The sequence below is a fragment of the Caretta caretta genome, chromosome 7 (assembly GCF_965140235.1).
Source record: "Caretta caretta isolate rCarCar2 chromosome 7, rCarCar1.hap1, whole genome shotgun sequence".
Classification (NCBI taxonomy): Eukaryota; Metazoa; Chordata; order Testudines; family Cheloniidae; genus Caretta; species Caretta caretta.
Window position 1 is genome coordinate 117,749,825 of NC_134212.1, and position 23,956 is coordinate 117,773,780.

General features: G+C 41.6%; 1 protein-coding gene across 13 annotated transcripts in view; it reads right to left on the reverse strand.

Moving 5' to 3' along the window:
• The window catches only part of ADD3 (adducin 3), a 197,559-nt gene that overhangs the window by 89,852 nt on the left and 83,751 nt on the right, over positions 1–23,956 (reverse strand). The gene's annotated exons all lie outside the window — the stretch shown is intronic.

The window sequence follows — 23,956 nt, forward strand, 5'->3', positions numbered from 1 at the left end:
ACGGCTGCTACTCTGGAAAAAAAAAAAAAAGCTGCCATTTAAACTGATAACATGTAGTGTGGCAATTCTGAAGAAACCTTGCCCTAAAGATGACCTTTATGATTTTTCAAACTATCCAAAGTACTGTATATGTAAAAAAAGCAATGGTGGAGCACTTTCAGAAGAAGAACCCACGACTACAAGACTCACAGAATGCAAATTCATTTGCAAGCTTGGCAAGCAAATAATGCTACCAAGTATTGATGTGATCTACAGGAACATCCAGCTGCAAGCATACCAGGAGACTGGAAAATTCCGCCCCTAAAAATGTGGGCTTTTGCTCGTAACCTCCATCAATTCTTCTTAGGAGAAGTGCATTTTCATAGAATCATAGAATATAAGGGTTGGAAGGGACCCCAGAAGGTCATCTAGTCCAACCCCCTGCTCGAAGCAGGACCAATTCCCAGTTAAATCATCCCAGCCAGGGCTTTGTCAAGCCTGACCTTAAAAACCTCTAAGGAAGGAGATTCTACCACCTCCCTAGGTAACGCATTCCAGTGTTTCACCACCCTCTTAGTGAAAAAGTTTTTCCTAATATCCAATCTAAACCTCCCCCACTGCAGCTTGAGACCATTACTCCTCGTTCTGTCATCTGATACCATTGAGAACAGTCTAGAGCCATCCTCTTTGGAACCCCCTTTCAGGTAGTTGAAAGCAGCTATCAAATCCCCCCTCATTCTTCTCTTCTGCAGGCTAAACAATCCCAGCTCCCTCAGCCTCTCCTCATAACTCATGTGTTCCAGACCCCTAATCATTTTTGTTGCCCTTCGCTGGACTCTCTCCAATTTATCCACATCCTTCTTGAAGTGTGGGGCCCAAAACTGGACACAGTACTCCAGATGAGGCCTCACCAATGTCGAATAGAGGGGAACGATCACATCCCTCGATCTGCTCGCTATGCCCCTACTTATACATCCCAAAATGCCATTGGCCTTCTTGGCAACAAGGGCACACTGCTGACTCATATCCAGCTTCTCGTCCACTGTCACCCCTAGGTCCTTTTCTGCAGAACTGCTGCCTAGCCATTCGGTCCCTAGTCTGTAGCTGTGCATTGGGTTCTTCCGTCCTAAGTGCAGGACCCTGCACTTATCCTTATTGAACCTCATCAGATTTCTTTTGGCCCAATCCTCCAATTTGTCTAGGTCCTTCTGTATCCTATCCCTCCCCTCCAGCGTATCTACCACTCCTCCCAGTTTAGTATCATCCGCAAATTTGCTGAGAGTGCAATCCACACCATCCTCCAGATCATTTATGAAGATATTGAACAAAACCGGCCCCAGGACCGACCCTTGGGGCACTCCACTTGATACCGGCTGCCAACTAGACATGGAGCCATTGATAACTACCCGTTGAGCCCGACAATCTAGCCAGCTTTCTACCCACCTTGTAGTGCATTCATTTTCCCACCTTTTAGACCTTTAAGTTAGGCAGATAGGGCATTAGAAGAAAACTGTCTGGGAAAGGACTGACAAGAAGGTTGAACAGAAACTGGCCCGTTTCTAAGCTGAGCCTTTGCAGGTTTCATATGCTCTTTGCTGCAATGAAAATTTCATCTTGTCTGCAAAATTTTGTAGTGATTTCAAGTCAACAGGAACACAAACATGTTACCAGCAACTAAAATAAACACAGTAGTCTTTTTATATGTTAATACTTACCAGTAAAGCAACATACAGTATTTCTATTTATTAGACAAAATATACATAATAAGTCAAACTATGCTTTATTTTCAGGATTGTCTGATAGGAATTTATAAAAACAGAACACACAAAACAAGACCAAAAAAAAAGGCAAAGCTTTCTGGTGAAAACTCCCCAGATACATATCATTCCAAAGCAAACAATTTTTGTTTTAAAGCAAAGAACTGTTCTTTATTTCCCAAACACCACCCACTCTTCCAAATAAACAAGTGATCCAATGTTGCGTAAGAATTTTAATTGTTTCCATAACTCTTATTACCTGCCAAAAAAGTACTTAACATGAGATATCCACTACAGCAGGCTCAAAAATATATGCATGTTTAAACTAAAATAATTCTGTATATGTACATAAGCTTGTTTTACATAAGGACTTTAACTTTGCACAGATTCACTTTTTTGCAACTTCTTTAAAAAGCTAGTATTTACTGTTACTAACCTGGACATTCTTAATCCTACTGTAGTTTTCCACAATCTTAAAAGCATTCTGGTCCAAATTCTGTCACCCCTACTCACAGTAAGCAGCATCTCACACTGCAAGCAGTCCCACTGGCTCCAATGGGACCACTTGAGGTACAATGCGCTACTCAACACAAACAGGTGAGGACATATTCTAACGTGAAATGCTTATAAAGCTTAAAGTTATTCAGATTTATAAGACCAGGTCTACACTTGAAACTATTTTCTGAACAGAAATGTCAGTTGGAGGAGGGGGTGATTTTTTTTTTTTAATTACACTTCATACCAGCCCCATATTGCATCTACACTAGATATTCTAGTGTACATGCAATTTACCATGAAAAATGTTTTTGCCAGTATAGCTGCTGCTTGTTTCCCAAATGAAATAAGCTATACTGACAAGCCTTTTGTAATGTAGTCTAAGCCTAAAAATCCCTCTGTTGCAAGATTAATTTAAACCATTTTATAGACAGCGGGGAAAATGTCTTTGAGAACTACAGGGTGGAAACTAGCAAAATACTGTCTTTACAATACATAGATTTTTCCACTGAATTTTAACACTAAATCAGCATGTCACAGATTCTCACACCTTCGGAGTCTGGAAGCTGCTCTTGAATCCATTTTTTGATTTGTGATCTGTTGATGGAGGGTTGACAAGCCTTTGGTTTGGCATGCAATGTTGTTGATAATGTGGGGCTTTCCGATCCCATGATAATATTAAAATCCCCCGACTGTTCTAAGTACCGAGCATTCCTGACTTTAAACAATTAAACTTGTGTGACTATCATCTGAATGTAGTAGGGTCATCCCATTACTGTACTGCTTCAAGGCTACAAATATAGGGGCATGATTTTCAAAACTAACTACTAATTTTCTATGCCCAACTCAAGACACCCTAAAGCTGCCTTATTTTAAGAAAGTGTTGAGTGCTCACCCTCTGCAAGTCAAACCTCTTAAGGTTTTTCAAGATGGGCACCCAAAAGTCACAAGGTACCTTTGAAAATCTTCGCTAGAGTTTTTGCATTACAGTTTTTATTTAATAGCATGAGTTCTTAGAGTTCAGGAGAGACATGGGTATGTTCTATTTCTAGCCAAATAAATATATAATTTCAGTAATCTTGAATTATTACTGCTGAAAAAGTGTACATTGTTTTCAAAGTCTAAAAAACTTGCCTTTCACAGATGCAAAGGAAATGACAAGAGAAGGGGAAGGAAAAAAAGACCCACACAGTCAGTATATATCAGCAATTAATTCCATCCACAACCGCCCAGCTGTTCGCACATGGAAGAATCAGACTGTTTCCTTTAGGGACTTTTGCCACTGAAAACTGATATTGCACTTTCAGAGACACAAGCTGTTTGTAACATGTTAGGAATGTGCACTGGATCACACAAAGTTGAAGAAGAAATGAAATCCAGATCTGATTCTCTTTACAGCTTGCCAACATATTGCATATCTACATTAAGATAAAGTTATCCCATCCCTCTCCTTCTATTCCCCCAGATAAGAATGGAAAATTGCCAGCAAAGTCAGATTAAGTGTCTAGAATGGACACTATTGTGATTTACTGGCAAAGACAAGGTGCGACATTCTCAGGAATCCACATGTCCATGGCATGTTAAATTCAGCCAAGACATTAGTATTTTATAGCTCATTGCCAAACTGGTCGATTCCAGGACATCTCATTACAGTACGTAAGTTTATGTGGAACCAGTACTTTTACCATGAAAATGCAGGTTCTCTCTGGTTAGCATATACAGCCATGTTATACACTGAAAACAATACTTTGTCCCATTGGAACAAATTCATTATGCTCTAAATGTAGTGTACCTTTTTATTTAATCACACGGGTTCTTAGAGTTCAGGAGAGGTACTCACTGCATAATTACTCATGAGAAGGCGGCCTAGAACAAATTGTTGGCAGTAAGGAAACATTTCATTTTCACAATTTCAAGAGGCAATGCCAAGCAGTAAGAAGTAATTGTCAAAATGTGCTCTCTCAATTTGAGAGAAGTGTCCTTTAATTTTAAAAAGGTCAATAGGTAGTAGCTTGTATGTTTTACTGGATTCATAGTTAGTTAGGTAAACTACCTGTGTGTGTCAGTAGGTCTGAGAATATATGTTTTGCAGAAGTGGGAAAGGGAATAACCTAAAAATAAGGTTACATGTAGTTTTAAGTGACCTTAGGGCTCACCTTGAGGAAAGTACTTTATATGGTAATCAGTCCACCCACATACAAATGACAAAGATGTCCATTGTTAGAAATTGTATAGCCTGTATCATTGTGTCTGTGCCAGAGGAAATAAAGAATGTAACATAAAAAATACACTTTCACTTTAATATAAAATTTATTTTATATTAAAATAGTACATTTTTATATGAAGTTTTTGTACAATTCAGACATGCTTCCAGAAGACTGACACAGTCTCACACACTCAGAGTGGAGGGTTACCTTAGCTGGGAAACTTCAAAGTCATTTAAACTTTCAATTGTTTACAGTCTCCCTTGGGATCTAATCAGTCTCCATAACTGACTGGGGATGGAGTGTGGCACAGAAAAAGGATGAATTGTTTATATCACCTTCCCTTGTCATCCCCTTAAAACCAAAATCAGTCAAAAAGTAGTAGGTGAATGAGAGCAACATTTAATCTCTATCTTTACATTATTCAATTCCTGTAATCACAAAAGATCTCACTATATTACAGCAGGAGTGGCCCCACAGTTAATGGGTAGCAACATCCATTGCATGCCACTGGCCCCACCTCCACTGTTTTAATTTGCTCATAACCTTCTTAAATAAATTCCTTTGGAGATGATTTTTTTCTATGCTTCGTGTAAGTTCCGCCAGAGAATTTTTTGGAAAGGTTAAAAAGCATGGCCATTTTTGAGTTTTGTGTACGTAAAAATAAATTTTAAGAACCTTGTTTCCCATATGTGCCTAACTTAACGTTGGTACTAACTGCGTTCAGACTGGTTTGACAGATCACAATGAAGTCTAAAGCACAAACTGGGTCTGAAAGAAACTGGGTTACTAGTTCTGAGCACTGGAAGTTTTGTAACGCAAACAAATGCTAGACTTATCAGAAATATAAAAGCTATACAAACACTGAGGGAACTCTGAAGTCATTGTCATCATCATGTTACCATTACGCCTCTGGCGTTTAGGGCAGAAACGCCAGAGGTGTAATGGCAGAAACAAAGCTCCTCCATGCCTGTCTGTTTCTGGCAAGTCTTTCAATGGTTCCCCAGCTGTGCCCAGGTTAAGCATTATCAAAAGTTACAATATCCCAGATTTCCAAAAAGGCTTAACCAAAATTTTAAATTCCTGTAATTACTTACAAGGTGATGGCATTTCCTTAGGTGTGAGTTCTTTATTTCTCAACCTCAGTCTTGCATTAATGCTTTTTCTAAAAAAAATAGCATGCAGTATAATATGGTAAAAATAAAAATGGTGGTATAGTATGTATTGGCATGTTTCAGAGTAACAGCCGTGTTAGTCTGTATTCGCAAAAAGAAAAGGAGTACTTGTGGCACCTTAGAGACTAACCAATTTATTTGAGCATGAGCTTTCGTGAGCTACAGCTCACTTCATCAGATGCATACCGTGGAAACTGCAGCAGACTTTATATATACACAGAGAATATGAAACAATACCTCCTCCCACCCCACTGTCCTGCTGGTAATAGCTTATCTAAAGTGATCATCAGGTGGGCCATTTCCAGCACAAATCCAGGTTTTCTCACCCTCCACCCCCCCACACAAATTCACTCTCCTGCTGGTGCTAGCCCATCCAAAGTGACAACTCTTTACATAATCAAGTCGGGCTATTTCCTGCATAAATCCAGGTTTTCTCACATCCCCCCCACCCCCATACACACACAAACTCACTCTCCTGCTGGTAATAGCTCATCTAAACTGACCACTCTCCAAGTTTAAATCCAAGTTAAACCAGAACATCTGGGGGGGGGGGGGGGGCACCTGATGATCACTTTAGATAAGCTATTACCAGCAGGACAGTGGGGTGGGAGGAGGTATTGTTTCATATTCTCTGTGTATATATAAAGTCTGCTGCAGTTTCCACGGTATGCATCTGATGAAGTGAGCTGTAACTCACGAAAACTCATGCTCAAATAAATTGGTTAGTCTCTAAGGTGCCACAAGTACTCCTTTTCTTTTTATGTATTGGCATGTCATTGCAAGAATTAAAATGTGTAAAGAAGTGGCAAAAATTCAGTGGAACCATCAAGATGTAGGAGTTTTACGGAGTAATCATGTATCACCACCACTAGGGCCCTTTTCACAGCCATGAAAAACGCATCATGGACCATGAAATCTGGTCTCCTTTCGTGAAATCTGGTCTTCTTGTGTGCTTTTACCCTATACTATACAGATTTTACAGTGGAGACCAGCATTTCTCAAATTGGGGGTCTTGACCCAAAAGGGAGTTGCAGAGGTCACAAGGTTATTTTAGGGGGCGTCACGACTCACGGTATTGCCACACTCACTTCTGCACTGCCTTCAGAGCTGGGTGGCCAGCAGCTGTTGGCTGGGCGCCCAGTTCTGAAGGCAGCACCCTGCCAGCAGCAGTGCAGAAGTAAGGGTGGCAGTAGCATACCGTGCCATCCTTACTTTTGCGCTGCTGCTGGCGGTGGCACGGCCTTCAGAGCTGGGCTCCCGGGCAGCAGCTGCCGCTCTCCAGCTGCCCAGCTCTGAAGGCCGCGCCACCGGCAGCAGCTGCGCAGAAGTAAGAGTAGCAGTACAGCAACCCCCTCTACAACTACCTTGCGACTCCCCCCCGCCCCACAACTCCTTTTTGGGTCAGGATCCCTACAATTACAACACCATGAAATTTCTGATTTAAATAGCTGAAATCATAACATTTATTATTTTAAAATCCTGACTGTGAAATTGACCAAAATGGACTGTGAATTTGGTGGGACGCTAATTATCACCTATAGCTTTCCCACCCCTTCCTTCTTTAGCGTGAAATTCTTCCCTATGCAGAGAGCCCATTCAAGGCCTATGCACCACTTAAATGCCACTTATATCTCCCATGGCATACGAAGAAATAAAAGAATCTTGTTTAAATTACTGGCTAGTCCATATGTTAAAATTTGATACACACAATACAATTAAGTTTACATATGGACTGAAACTATGTTTAAGCACAGCTCCTTTTAACTATATCATAGCTAAGGCTGTGAGTTTGTCACGGAGGTCATGGATTCTGTGACTTTCCAGGACCTTCGTGATTTCTGCAGCAGCTGGTGTGGCTGGCCCGGGGGCCACCTGAGCAGCTCAGGCAGCCTCTGGGCCAGCCACACCAGCTGCTGCTGGGGCAGTCTTGGGCCACCATGCCTGCCTCCCCCAGTAGCAGCAGGAGTTTGGGTGTGGGAGGGCATTGGGGGCTCCGGGCAGCGATTACCTCGGGGGTCTCCCCGGAAGCGGTGACACGTCTCTCCCTCCGCTCCTAGCTGATGGCTCCGCATGCAGGCACTGCCCCCGCAGATCCCATTGGCTGCAGTTCCTGGCCAATGGGGGCTGCAGACCTGGTGCTCAGGGCAGAGTCAGCGTGCAGAGCCATCTGGCCACGCCTCCTTCTGGGGGGAGCCTGCCGGCCCCGCCAAACCCCCCAGCAGGGATCCTGGGCTGCGTACCACTAGCCCCCCCAGAGCACCCACGGCACCTCTGGGCCACACCCCCACACAAGATTTAGTTAGGGGTATATAGTACAAGTCATGGACTTGTCACAGGCCATACATTTTTGTTTACTGCCTGTGATCTGTCCCTGACTTTTACTGAAAATACTCACGACTAAAATGTAGCCTTAATCATAGCTAGGTCTTTTTGGTTCTAGCTACATGATTCATGGAAAATACTCAATCAGACCCCATATTTATGAATACATACATTTCATTGAATGTGCAAGGCATTCTGTATTGTTTAGAAAGTATGCCAACCTAGAATATCCATCTACAAATCTCTTTGCTTCAAAGGTAGCAAATTCTTTAGTTACATGTGTGTATATCTTGTATTCTATATAGTAAGAGAAAGGGCTAAGTTGATCCAGAGTGTAACTCCACTGAAGCCTAGTGGATGATTTTGGTCAAACATGTCTTTTGCCAATGAAAAACCTGATATCTTAAAAGAGTCCTTCTCTTCTATATACTCTTTCCTTGTTATAATTTCTTTGTATGCTATTGGTATATCCTGCTTCATATTCATTAATGAAATACAATTTCCAGCTGTTTAGTAACATAACTAACTTTAAAAAAAAACTCCTAGCAAATAGCCTTATCGATCTTTTGAGGAAAGATACTGCGTAAATAAAAGTACACGGAACTGGATATAAGGCCAGCTCTTACTTTCTTCAGCTGTTCTTTTCTTCATTGCTGAAGTCTTGTATTTCACATAAACAGATCTTATCTTCTTTCATTCCATAATTATAATCTCTCAAGTGGAGAAAAACAAATTACAACATCCTAACCCAAATGTTTTATTTAACCTAGACACAATCTTGAAGTAGTATGCTGAATTTATTAGGAAGCCACCTCACAAAGACCCTATAAACTATGACCACATTGGATAAAGTTAGGCTCAGTTTACTTTTGGATCATCTTTGTTCTGAGAATTTTTACAGTGGGAAGAGAGACTCGTGCTTTATTCATTTTATTTGGAATACTATAGGTCTTAAACTGCTGTCGAACATTTATCTGGCAGCCTCACTCAGAGAGCTCAAAGAAGTCATACTCCAGATGCAACATGTCATCATGGGTGAAGCCCCTAGAAAGTTTAAACTTGGCAGAAAGGTTAATTATTTGGGTCTACATACTAACCATGTCACACTCTTCACTAATACTGACCAAGTGTGATATGGTGAATTATTAGCTAAAATCTCCTACATCAAAGCTGTAGCAATACTGAAGGAGCCTTCACGCATGTCAGTTTGGAGCTTATGGAATAATTGATCCTGGATGTGGGCTGGGGAAGACAAGTACACCCATATAGAGTAATACAATTCATTTTAGGCAACTATTGCTTTTAGTCTATTTTAATTACAGACATTCCATCTTAATTAAATACAAGATTGTTTATGGTCCACATCCTGGCTAATTAGTGAATAACTACAGTCAACACTAAGTATATCCCCTAAAGATTAAGAGAATAAACTTGAAATGTCAGATACATCTTGTCATATGAATTTTAGAATATAATTTTAAATAAGAGAAAGACACCCAGCTAACAGGACATTATAATACATAGTCTCTGTGAATATATGACAGCACAACGGCACACTAACTGCTCCAAAGTAATCACTATGGTCTTGCATATCTATGTGATAAACCTCCCCACATAGTAAATGATTAGAGCTGTTGTGCCCACGGAAACCATTATGGTCTACAGTAGTAAGTCACAAACATTTGTATAGGATGGACTACATCTTGGAGAGATTGTCTAAAAGACTTATTTTTACTTCCTAAAATCATTTTTCTGCCATAAGCAACTGAACACAGCCTCCAGTAACTACATCAACCACTTATATAGAAAATACAGCAACACGTCTACTAACAAGTATTTTGGGGACCACATTTGGGGAACTGCTGATCTACAGCGTTAAACAATCCCCTTTTAGAAGAAATATCTTTTTAAAAAACCCCAAAAGACTGATGACTTCTTCGGAGCAATTATGAGCTACCTGCCAAATGTGGTGCACTCCTGAAGTCTCTAAATACGCACTTTAATGACAGTTTGTATTTGCTTCTAAATATGCGCTTTGCATTACATGGCTTCTAGGGCATATGGACACATTATGGTATAGAAAGCAAATGCTACTTATCCAATTTGATCCTCAGTTACAAGTAATCAAGTCAAATGGAAACTCTGCGCACATGGAAAGAGGACACTGGGAGGGGAACAAAAATAGAACCTTTGTAGTTTGTTTTAAAGCCTGTGAAAGAGTAGTTCAGTTTCTATTCACATTATAAACCCCAAAACATATTCAAAGAACTATAATAAAATAATATTAAGGGGCTGAAAAACTGGAAAAAAGAACTAGAGAATTCAGGGTTAAGCATGCAATTACAATGGTCTCAGTGAGAACAGATATTGTAACTGATCTTTTCCCACATCAGGGGACCTAAGAACAGGTCAGATTGTTCAGCATCTTAACTACAATACTGGCTGTGGACAAAACAACAAAAGCTGAGAAACAGCTTCGGCATTAATTCTATTTCTAAAAAAGAAACTGAGTACTTGTGGCACCTTAGAGACTAACAAATTTAAATCTGTTACTCTCTAAGGTGCCACAAGTACTCCTTTTCTTTTTGCGGATACAGACTAACACGGCTGCTACTCTGAATTCTATTTCTATCACTTTAAGACAAATGCAATATTATTTTAACAGTCGTTGTACATGTATTTAAGAAGAAACTATCAGAGACCTCCAATATAGGACATAATTTTAAACCATTAAAAGCTACTGGAAAATATACTCTGGGTTTTAAGTGTCAATCCACAACTCTGTTGCAGAGAATTTTTAAACCATCACCACGAATTTATAGCCTCTATTTATGTACAGCCTTATAGAGCTCTGCTCCTGCAAAGACAGCAAGACTAAAAGTTAAAAGGCAGCTATTAACTATAAAATTTGCATATGTATCCTACATAACTTTCTCAACTTTCTCAAAGTGTTTGCAGCTGCTTTTTTCATCTACAGAACAGTGATATGAAACACAACATTTTAAAAATTGTGCAAGAGCCAAGATCAAGGGGACACAAAGACCTAAATGCAAAAACATTTACAACCAAGTATATGAAAATCAGTTCCTCCTGATTTTCCCTCTGAAAGAGCTGATAGGGTCACTAACACCTAAGCATAATACAGAATGCTAATCCCTGCTTTAATGTAGTGAGGTCATTAGTAGTGCAGGAAAAACTAGAAATTTGGTTTGGGATGGTGTAGTGAGGTGGACTGGCCCTCCCCAGACAGAGGAAGAGGGTCGCTCCACTCCCTTGTGGGCAGAACCCTATCCCCTAACTCTGCCCTCCCAGAAGCGAAGGGCGGGGCTAGGAATATAAAGGCGGGACCTGGAAGCTCAGTGGGCAGCCAGCCCCTGGAGGGGACAGATGTTTCCTCTGAGCTCTCGCACTGGGAGATGGCAACAGGCCCATGGAATGCAGACAACTGGCCTGGACCTCCTGGACTGACCTGATCCCGGGGGAAGCAGACGACTGGCCTGGGTCACCCGGACAAGCTTCTGCTGGCAACTGAGGCCCCTGCAGATCACCTTACCTCACCGGACCAGCGGGTACCATTAGAGGGGGAGTGTGAAAGTGGCCCAGGAGTAGTAGACCCCTGTTGGGCTGCAACACTGGCAGAGGGTGAGTCAGTGTGTTGCAGCTTGGATCCCCGCTGATGAGGTGGCAGACCCCTCCGCCACCTTTAGGGCCCTGGGCCAGGATGCAGTGGAGTGGGAGGGCCTGCATTCCCCCTTCCACCCAAGTAGTGGGTGGCAGTCTCCCCCCGCCCTCAGGCTAGCTGAAGGAAAGCCTGAGGTAACTGACTATGGGTACAGGCCCAAGCTGAGTACTGTTTCCTGCCCAGCTCTGAACCAGAGCCTGGGCTCGTTAACTATTTGCAGCCCCACCTGAGCACAGGCGGAGCGGAGAGACCTTGCTTACTGCCCCGCTCTGAACCAGAGTCTAGCCTAACTGACTATTTGCAGCTCCACCTGAGTGCAGGCTTGAGCCAAAGGACTGCAGCTTGCCCTGAGCAAGGGGCTGGACTATGGACTCTAGCTCGCCACTGTGGCGAGAAGCTGGGCAAAGGACTGCCAGTTTCCCTGGAATGGGAGGAGACAACAGAATTGGGGCACAGTGTGCCCTGAAGTAGACGCTGAGGTCCGGGACTGACACAGGCCCCCCAAGACAAAGGAAACAGCAGAGCAGACAATGGGTGAGACACCACCTGCAAAGGGCACTCCAGAGCTGTACAGAGCTAATTCCCAGAGCAACCAGCAGGAGGCACCGTGGTGGTGCGCACAACCTGTTACAGATGGTAAAAGGCCTTTAAAATGTATTTATTTTTGTAATTTTAAAGCTTGTACATATTGTAAATAGATTTGGGACCTCAAACAGACTATTTTATTTATTTTGTAAACATCTGTCACCATAGCAGTGAGGCACTCGTTTGGAGTCAAAGAAACATTAAATTCAATAAAATAAGGACAACCAAACAAAACACTAAAATGTTACACCAAATAAATTTGTCTTGCACTGCACCCTGAAGACTGTTAGACTCCAGGTCCAGTGAGCCAAATGGAATATGAGATAATTGGACCATGAGAGGAGAAATTAATCTGTTAACTAACTCGGAATGCGGTCTGCCCTGGAGCAAAACATTTTGCATTTGTTGTTCAGGTTGGTAGCAAACAAAGTCTATTTCTGGGTAGCCCAACTGATAGAAGATCTGGAGGAGGATGTCCCGATTGACCACTCATGGTGGTCTGTAAAATTCCTGCTGAGGGAATCTGCAATGGTGTCCCTCACTTCTGGAAAATGGAAAGCTCTCAGAGCAACTTTGTTTCTTATGCATAGGTTCCACAGATGAACAGCCTCCCGATACAGCTGAGTTGATCTTGCATTTCCCTGCTTGTGGAGATAAAATTTGGCAATGGTATTGTCTGTAAGGACTTGCACAACCTGGTTGTTGATGGGAGACAAACAGCTCACAGGCCTGATGAAGTGCATGGAACTCAAACCTGTTTATGTGCAGTGAGACGTCCTGGGGTGACCACAGAGCTTGTGCAGAAAGGCAGCAGAGGTGGGCTACCCAGCCTTTGGTAGACACATCTGTAACCAGAGTCATAGCTTGGCTCTGGAGATAGAAAAGGGACACTTTGCGCACGTTGCAAGGGTTCAGCCACCAGTTCAGAGGCTGAAGCACTCATGCAGGTACACAAACCAGCATGCCCAGAGGATGACTGGTCAGACAATAGACCAAACAAAGCCAGGCCCATAGACAGCGAAGGTGAAGATTGGCATGTGGAATTATGTACCTGCACGAGGCCATGTGGCCTGACAGCTATATATAGGAACACACTGTTGTCATTGGGTTGGGCTTCAGGCCTTCGGATAGAGTGAGTATGAACTAAAACTTGTCTATTGGAAAATAAACTATTGTGGTTATGGTGTCAAGGTTTCCTCCTGTGAACGTTATATGCTGTGTCGGCTGTAGCTTTGTTTTGTCTAAATTCAGTTTCAGGCCTAGATGAGAGAACAGCTGTCTGATGATGAAGATACTGCTGTAAACTTCATAGACTCTATAAGGCCAGAGGGGACTATAATGCCCATCTAGTCTGATCTCCGATATAGCACAAGCCAAAGAACTTCCCCAAAATAATTCCGAGAGCAGATCTTTAAGAAAAACATCCGTCAATTTAAAAGTTGTCAGTGATGGAAAATTCACCACAGCCCTTGCTAAGGCTAAGTTGTTCCAATAGTTTATCGCTCTCATGGTTACAAATTTACCCCTTAGTTCCACTGTAAATTTGTCAATCCTCAACTTCCAGCCATTGCACACTGTTATATACCTTTCTCTGCCAGACTGAAGAGCCTATCATTAAATATTTTTTCTTCATGTAGGTACTTATAGACTGTAATTGATTCACCGCTTAATTGTCTCCTTGTCAAGCAAAATAGATCAAGCTCCTTGAGTCTATCATTGTAAGGCATGGTTTGTAATCCTTTAATTATTCTTGTGGCTCTTCACTTTAGCAACATCCTTCTTAAATTGTTGATACCAGAACTGGCCAGAATATTCCAGCAGCAGTCACACCAGTGCCAAATACAGAGGGAAAATAACCTCTCTACTCCTGCTCAAGATTCCCCTGCTTATGTGTCCCAGGATTGCATTTGCCCTTTTGGCGACAGCATCACCCTGAGAGCTCATTTTCAGTGATTATCCACCAGAACCCCCAAATCTTTTTCAGAGTCACTACTTCTCAAGATTGAGTCCATCATAAGTATGTCCTACATTCTTTGTTTCTAGAAGTATACATTTATGAGTTTTAACATGGCTACTGTTTGCTTGAGCTCTGCTCACTAAGTTCGCTCTGAATCAGTGACCTGTTCTCTTCATTACTTAAACACTCCTCCAGTTTGTGTGTTTGCAAACTTTCAGTTATGATTATGTTTTTGTCCAAGTTATTAGTAAACATGTTAAATAGGAGAGGGCCAAGAATCAATCCCCGCAGGACCCCACTAAAAACACTCACCACCCAATGATGATTCCCCATTTCTAGTTACATCATGAGACCTATCCGATAGCCAGCTTTTAATCCATTTAATGAGTGTCACATTAATTTTAACTGTTCTATTTTTAAAATCAAAATGTCATGTGGTATTAAGTCAAACACCTTACAGAAGTATATTACATCAACACGATCACTTTTATCAACAAAACATATAAACTCATCAAAAAAAGACTGGGTTCCGACATTAGCCAATCATCCAGGTAAGGAAAAATGTGGACACTTGGGCAGCGCAGGTAGGCCACTACTACCGCCAGGCATTTTGTGAAGACCCTTGGGGCTGACAACAGGCCATAGGGGAGCACTGTGTATGGTTAGTAGATATCTCCTGCCATAAAGCAACAGTACTTCTTGTGGCCAGGATGTATTGTCACATGGAAGCATGCATCTTGGAAATCAAGGGCAGCATACCAATCTTCACGCTCCAGGGAAGGGATAATGGAAAAAAGGGTAACCATCTTGAACTGCTAAATTAAGTTCAACTTTCTGAGGTCTAAAAATTGGACAAGCCACCAGACTTTGCTAATTTGGAAGTAACGGAAGTAGAATCCTTTCCTTCTGTGATGCCAGGAACCTCTATCATTCCCAATTCCAGAAAATATTGTACTTCTATAAGCAACATGGTCTTGTGAGGTGGGTCCCCAAAGAGGGACAGGTAACGTGGGTTGCAGAAAGGAAGAGAGGTGTCCTGGATAACATGACCCCTCCTTTATAGTGCTGAGCACCCACTTGTCTGATGTTATTTCATTCCAAACACTGTAAAAGAGCGATACGGGTATTCCAAAAGCTGGGATAAGGAGTGAGATTAGTATGCTGATCTCAAGGAGGGATTCAAAATGACTGCTCAGAGGCGGTCAATGTTTGGTGAGAAGGGCCTGATTTAAGACAAAGCGGTCTTGCAACATCAAGAAGGCCTATATTGTCTTAGTATAATCCTGGAATTTCTGACCAACATGTGATCTGTAGGACAGCTGAGGTCTAAAACGCTTCCCCTCTTTGAGCTTGGGATGTAAACCCCAAGAGATCTCAAAGTTGCCCAGGAGTCTTTCAGGGCATACATTGCATGGTCAGTCTTTTGAGAGAACAACTTAGACTCCTCAAGTGGCAAGTCCTTGACTGTAATTTGCTAATGCCTACAGCCACGAAGAATGTCTCATGGCAATGACAGTACCCATGGACCATGAAGCCAAATCAGTTGTGTTTGACATAAGGTGCCTTTTGCAGACAAGAGTAATAAGCTGTTCCTTATACGCCTCTGGCAGTTTGTCTGCAAACTTTGCTAATGCTGTAAAATTAACAACCCTGTATTTGGAAAGTTTGATAGTTAGCAACATTCATTTGCAGAGTATCTATGAGGTAAGCTTTCCTGCCATACATATCCAGTCTCTTCAGCTCTGTATCTTTAGGAGGGGCTCTGGGATGTGATAGATGGGAGTGGTCATTGGCAGCCGTGGCCACCAATGAGTTGAGGACGTGTGAAAAAATAATGTAAATTCTATTGAGCGACTTGGTAGCATCTGTGTGATCTCTTGGCTGTACGTTGTATAGAGGCTAGAGTCTGCCACCAGGGTTCTTGCCAGCTCCAGCAGGGCATTATTAATGGGAAGGGCAACCCTTCCTAGAGTGGAGGTTTGTAAAATATTGAGGTGATTATGCAGATTTTCTTGAATGAGCTCTACCTGTATTCCTAAAGAAGTGGCAACTCCTCTCACTAGGTTCTAGAAGATCTCAAAGTCATCCAAGTCCACCTGCAGAGAACAGCCTCATGTGGAGAGGAAGAATTATGTGGACATCCATCCAGGGGTTCCTCCAGTATCTCACCATCCTCAATAGGGTCCAAACCCATGGGAAGGGAAACAATCAGTGGAGTTTGGTAAGAGGTTTCTTGGCCTGGAGACAGGGGACCTTCCTTCTGATAGGAGATCTCAACTCTTTTGGAATGGGCCAAGACCAGTATGGCAAGAGGGATACTCTCCAGTTGAGTCCCCCACAATGTAGTGTACCATCTTGTGGCTTCCGTGTAGGAAGATCATTCAAAGTCCTTACAACCTGTGCCCTGTCATGTCTATAAGTTGATCTGAAAAATCAGGATGGTGACATGTGCCCCTCAAGTTCCAAGTCTGAAGAGGAAAGTTAGAATTCCTCCTCAGGAAACAGAGGGGCTGTTCCTATATGTGAGGGTTTTAATGGGGAGCCACCCTCGGGTATGTATATAGTATAGGACAAGGAGATCTGAAGGCCAATGAGGTAATTACTACTATCAGTGTTGAAGCCAGCTGCACCGACGACACTGAAGACTTCAGTGGTGCTGATCACACTGATGGGTCAGGTATGGGAAAAACACCGGCAGTGCCAGAAGTGTCTGCATCGAGGGTGTTGGGTGCGTCAACTGTACTGACAGCACCAGCAGTGCCCCAGCTGGCATTTTTTGTTGGTTTGGAATCAGTCGCCTTCTGTCACTTCACGTATCCTGCATCAGAACTGGATCCTGAACAAGGTTTCCTTTATTAGGTGAACTTTTAGGTGGTAGGCCCTCTGCTTTTTTGTTCTAGTAGGGAAGGATTAATGTACAAATTGTATATTTGTCCCTCACATGTTCTTCCACCAGGTAGTTTACGTAGCTGTTTTGCCTGTCCATGACAAGGGTAACTGCCCTGAACATAGCACACTGCTTGAAAGCTGGGGTTTTGGGTTTTTTTTAAAACTAGTAAATCACTAGATATCTACACAGAGTACTAAACTAACTAAAACACTAAGAACTATCTAAACTAGATAAAGTTTTTCGTAAAACATTGGCTAACTGAAGCAAACAGCTATGGGAAGCTCTGATTTTCACCACGGGTGGGGAGAAGGAACAGAGGGAGGTAGTGGAGACGCCCATTTTATGACACTGGCTCAATGCACTAGGAGAGCAGAGGGACACGTGCCACCTAGTAGTACTGCTGGCAGAAATCTCCTAGTCAGTTGTATTTGGCACTCATACACCTGAAGGGGAATGTATACGTGCACAATCACTCGAAGGAGAACTTAGGACTAGACTTGATTAAGCACTCAGTAGCCAGCAATTTATGTAGCTGCACCAGTGTTAACGCTGAAGTATAAACAAGGGCAAGCTGAGGTTTACACCAATTAAGCCAATCAGAGTTTACTTCAAATACAGTGCAACTGAGCTGATCAGCACAAACCCCTGCACATTCTTTTCTATACTGAGGGTCAGCATTGATGCAGCAGCAACAACAATTGCTGGCCACTAATTGTGGAAATGAGGCTATTCTGGAATGTGGACAAGGCATATGTGATCATACTCACATTTACTCAAGTGTTTCTGAAATACGTAATAGGTTAGTGTCTTTTTTCCTTAAAAAAAAAAAGTTAATTCAGCCTTAAGATCATATGTTGCAACACCACCAGATCCTCCGTATCACCCCACACATGATTGATATATTATTCTACTGCAAAAAGTGAATAAATACACCACTGGAATACTGAAACAAAGCTAGAGAAAGTCTGTAAACCAGTGCTGCAGAAAACTAAGAACTGAGAGGCATCCAGCTGTAAGTGACTTAATCTACTGAACAATGCTTACAAAAATGACATCATTTTCGGCTCAGAGGCCAAGATATTTAACTAAAACAAATATTTAAGCTAATTCCACTTTTAGTAGTTAAACACAAACTTTTCTCCACACACAGCTATTGGTCAGTAGTAAAAACATAAATCCTCATTTTATGAAAATTGCATAACTGTTACTGATAAACCTGTTTTGACAAAAGGAAACACAAAAAGCTGTATGTTTGTAAAACTGCCTTTCTAAATATCAACATTTGCTAAGGAGGTCATTGCTAGTAGCTGCATGTCAATGGGTATGGAGGAAAAAAGCTAAAGAATACAGACTAACTGCCTGTTTAACAGAAAGCTTTAAGGCTTATGACTAGAACTTGGAAAAAAGTAATTTTTTAAACAATTATTTTTCATTCACCACATTCTGTCAATTATAAGACTGAATAAGCCAGACTGGGTTATAGGTTGAAAAAAACAATCCCCAGTCCAATATCATAGCACTGTGCAATTGCATATTAAGTTGCAGTTTCTTTTCTACTGATACAGATTTGTTTTGTAAGTACTGTAATCAAACATAAAATAATTGCTTCTCAGACAGTAAAACCACTAAGCAATTTTTAAATCAAAATGTAGTGTGGTAATAATACACGTGGGTCCATTTTTCACCCAATTTAGATAATTATCATAATGTTAGCTAAACATAATACACATTTAAAATTTAAATATTTTCTCCAAAGGGCAAAATTAAGCAATCAGCCATGTTAACAAGTTAACGTGCTCCAGCCTAGAGCTCTGAATCAGCATTTTCTACACACATTGCAGTGTTATTTAGAAATGGTTGGAAACTTAATGTTCAGGATGTAAACAAGGAACTGCTGCAACTAAGGTATCCTTTATATTTGCTTCTTGAGAGTTTCTCTTCATGATTTAAGAATTAAATGAATAAGAGAACACACATCTGTGTTACTAACCTTGAACAATCCACTAGTATTTACCTGAAAAAAGCCTCAATAATTTTCTGTTTGGTGAAAATCCAGAACTTTTCCCCACTATAACAAGCACAGCTCAAGCCTGCATAATTTGATCTTGAAACAGCCTAGTTTTTCTCACCCCCAGGTCAATGAGAAGCTTTACATTGTCATCCTCCTCCTTTTGCCTAGCATGAAACTGCTTTATCTCATAGACCAGGAATCTGACCGTGAACGTGATATGGAAGTTTATCTGCTGCCAGAAAACTGCTCCATGATAGGGTTTTGGAAAGAGGAGGGGGAAAAACACTCTTCAACACTCTCCAGATGCTAGAAAGAAGAGTAATATCAGTGTTTGATTAATTTAAAACAATGAGACATGCCTCCAAAAGGTAAGGGAGAAAAGTCAGAACACCCTTACAGTTTAGTGAAACAGCACTTACAGTCAAGTTCATCATCTATAATTATAAACCTTACAACCACAAAGAGAACATACTGGAAAAGAATGGGGACGTATAAATAAGACAAGTTCCTTGCCTGAAAGGCTGCCTGCCTTTGGAGAAGCCCTCCCTTACTTCCAAGAATCTAAAGGAAGGCACCCAATTCTTCTATCACTCTTCTGCTTCAGCAAAAAAAAAAAAACCCCAAAAAAACCAAGGAGTACTTGTGGCAACTTAGAGACTAACAAATTTATTTGGGCATAAGCTTTCGTGGGCTAAAACCCACTTCATCGGATAAATGCAGTGGAAAATACAGTAGGAAGAGACATACACACACACCAAGAACATGAAAAAATGGGTGTTGCCATACCAACTGTAATGAGACTAAATCAGTTAAAGTGGGCTATTATCACCAGGAGAAAAAAAAACCTTTTGTAGGGATAATCAGGATGGCCCATTTCAAACAGTTGACAAGAAGGTGTGAACAACAGTGGGGGGGAGGGGAAATTAGCATGGGGAAATAGTCTGTATTCGCAAAAAGAAAAGGAGTACTTGTGGCACCTTAGAGACGAACCAATTTATCTGAGCATAAGCTTTCGTGAGCTACAGCTCACTTCATCGAATGCATACTGTGGAAACATTATGCATCCGATGAAGTGAGCTGTAGCTCACGAAAGCTTATGCTCAAATAAATTGGTTCGTCTCTAAGGTGCCACAAGTACTCCTTTTAGTTTTTACTTTGTGTAATGATCTGTCCACTCCCAGTCTTTAGTCAAGCCTAACTTAGTGGTGTTCAGATTGCAAATTAATTCCAATTCTGCAGTTTCGCATTGGAGTCTGTTTCTGAAGGTTTTTTTGCTGGAGAATTGCGACTTGTAGGTCTGAAATTGAGTGGCCAAAGAGATTGAAGTGTTCTCCGACTGGTTTTTGAATGTTATAATTCTTGATGTCTAATTTGTGTCCATTTATTCTTTTGCGTAGAGATTGTCCGGTTTGGCCAATGTACATGGCAGAGGGGCATTGTTGGCACATGATGGCATATATCACATTGGTAGATGTGCAGGTGAACGAGCCTCTTATGGTGTGGCTGATGTGATTAGGTCCTATGACTGTGTCCCTTGAATAGATATGTGGATAGAGTTGGCAACAGGCTTTGTTGCAAGGATAGGTTCCTGGATTAGTGTTTTTGTTGTGTGGTGTGTGGTTGCTGGTGAGTATTTGCTTCACGTTGTGGGGCTGTCTATAAGCGAGGACTGGCCTGTCTCCCAAGATCTGTGAGAGTGACGGATCGTCCTTCAGGATAGGTTGTAGATCCTTGATGATGCGCTGGAGAGGTTTTAGTTGGGGGCTTAAGGTGATGGCTAGTGGCATTTTGTTACTTTCTTTGTTAGCCCGGTGACTTCTCGGTATTCTTCTGGCTCTATCAATCTGTTTCTTCACTTCAGTAGGTGGGTATTGTAGTTTTAAAAACGCTTGATCGAGATCTTGCGGGTGTCTGTCTCTGTCTGAGGGACTGGAGCAAATGCAGTTGCATCTTAGAGCTTGGCTGTAGACAATGGATCGTGTGATGTGGTCTGGATGAAAACAGGAGGCATGTAGGTAAGTATAGCGGTCAGTAGGTTTCCGGTATAGGGTGGTGGTTATGTGGCCGTCTCTTATTAGCACTGTAGTGTCCAGGAAGTGGATCTCTTGTGTGGACTGGTCCAGGCTGAGGTTGATGGTGGGATGGAAATTGTTGAAATCATGGTGGAATTCCTTCTTTTCCATGGGTCCAGATGATGAAGATGTCATCCATGTAGCATAAGTAGAGTAGGGGCGCGTTAGGGGATGAGGGCTGAGGAAGCATTGTTTTAAGTCAGCCATAAAAATGTTGGCATACTGAGGGGCCATGCGGGTACCCATAGCAGTGCAGTAAGTCCCAACTGAAGCAGCTCATAAAAGATTCCAGGACAACACATTCGGACCATTTCATCTTAGCAACCTCCTCCTCCTCCCCCATTCTTGCTCTCACTGGGGATACATCTTGTTTTTGAACAGAGGCTTCGGCTATGAGGAACAAGTGGACACTGGTCATATTAAAAATGGAACACCCTATTGAGTTCTCAAACCTGGACCTGTTGTTCCCTGAACCTTTCCGTCTGACACTCCTTGAAGGAAGGACATTTGCTAGAGGAGTCCCACTCCCTCTTGTAGTAGCAGTTTGGAATCAGGGTGGGAGTCAAACTGGTGGGTTCTTTAAAAAGTGACCTAAAGTGGCTCCTTCAATTGGTAATAAAAACATTAACGAGTGTCTCCTCTGAAGCTTTTCTGATGTGTTGTCTAATTAAAGGCTTCCTCCTTTCTACATAAAATTGAGGTACGGAGGGTGCAAAAATATACATTTTCCAATTTTTCACATTCCTAAAGGAGTAAAATCAGTTTACACATTAGTCAGTGTTGTATTTTTAAAAAGGGGGCATTTCTTATTTATTGCACATAACGGAGAAATGTTGAAAAGCATTTTTAACCTGTTAAATGGGACCAATGCCTATACTGCTTTTGTTTCAACGGTGTATATGAATGTCTTATTTTTGCACAATATACACCCCAAATTATATTTCATTTGTGTCTTCAACCCAATATTTAACTACTGTTTACACTTACATCTGGGCAGAGCTCCAATCCTTTGACATAGTCTGTTATAGTAAATAATATAGTTCAACACATTAGCACAATCAGCACAGAAAACTGGGCGGGTGGAACAGAGATATAAAATCATTTCCATGCACACCACAGGATATGGCTGTGATCATTCTAGCAAATATGGGCTAAGTTACAGAATAATTTCTTCAGCTGAACAGGAAACTAATTTAATAAGTGAAAATACTGGTCTCTCCTTTTCCATAGAAGATCTCACCACAAAAACAGTTTGTCCTTACAGCATTGTAACAATTCCATCTTTTCAAACTACAATGAAGAAATTGTATGAACACAGGGTGTAACTATGGTGAGAAAAGAATTATTATCTGTAATGGCATTTCAGAGGTAACAACCCAGAAATGGATGATTTATACTCTATCCTCTTGACCAAAAGGTAGCAGTACAAAAAGGGTTTTGTCTTTCTCTGAATCCATCTTCCTGCTCACCACCTATGTTCCTAAGATGAGTCTTATTACATCAACATATTTTTAAAATTCCTCCTTTTGTTTAAAGGGCCAATTCACTCTGTCATAAATATAAAGGGAAGGGTAAACCCCTTTGAAATCCCTCCTGGCCAGGGGAAAGCTCCTCTCACCTGTAAAGGGTTAAGAAGCTAAAGGTAACCTCGCTGGCACCTGACCAAAATGACCAATGAGGAGACAAGATACTTTCAAAAGCTGGGAGGAGGGAGACAAACAAAGGGTTTGTGTCTGTCTGTATGCTGCTCTTGCCAGAGACAGAACAGGAATGGAGTCTTAGAACTTTTAGTAAGTAATCTAGCTAGGTATGTGTTAGATTATGATTCCTTTAAATGGCTGAGAAAAGCATTGTGCTGAATAGAATAACTATTTCTGTCTGTGCATCTTTTTTGTAACTTAAGGTTTTGCCTAGAGGGGTTCTCTATGTTTTTGAATCTGATTACCCTGTAAGATATCTACCATCCTGATTTTACAGGGGGGATTTCTTTATTTCTATTTACTTCTATTTTTTATTAAAAGTCTTCTTGTAAAAACTGAATGCTTTTTCATTGTTCTCAGATCCAAGGGTTTGGGTCTGTGGTCACCTATGCAAATTGGTGAGGCTTTTTATCCAACATTTCCCAGGAAAGGGGGGGTGCAAGTGTTGGGAGGATTGTTCATTGTTCTTAAGATCCAAGGGTCTGGGTCTGTAGTCACCTAGGCAACTTGGTGAGGCTTTTTACCAAACCTTGTCCAGGAAGTGGGGTGCAAGGTTTTGGGAAGTATTTTGGGGGGACAGACGCGTCCAAACAGCTCTTCCCCAGTAACCAGTAATTGTTTGGTGGTGGTAGCGGCCATTCCAAGGATAACGGGTGTAATATTTTGTACCTTGGGGAAGTTTTGACCTAAGCTGGTAAAGATAAGCTTAGGAGGTTTTTCATGCAGGTCCCCACATCTGTACCCTAGAGTTCAGAGTGGGGGAGGAACCTTGACACACTCATTATCAGACTAAGTCACACAGTGTCCCATACTGCCAGTTTTACTGGTGGAAAAGAATCCCAATTAACCAGCGTGGACAAAATGGGAAATTTCTGCAACATTACCTAGATCTGCAAACTCTCTTGCTCTATCTACATTAAAGAACAATTGTATCAATTTTTTTTTAAAGTCTGTGCCTGTTTGCTTCAACAATCACATGACCTTCAAGAGGTCAATTGGAAATTGAAGTGCCCATAAGGTTAGAGCTTTGGGACAGGGTATGCTGAAACGACTAGGGATTCTGGGGAAGTAGACACTAGTTACAGGGCCTACGCAGTCGAATCATGGAGTCTCAGCTTTCATAAGAG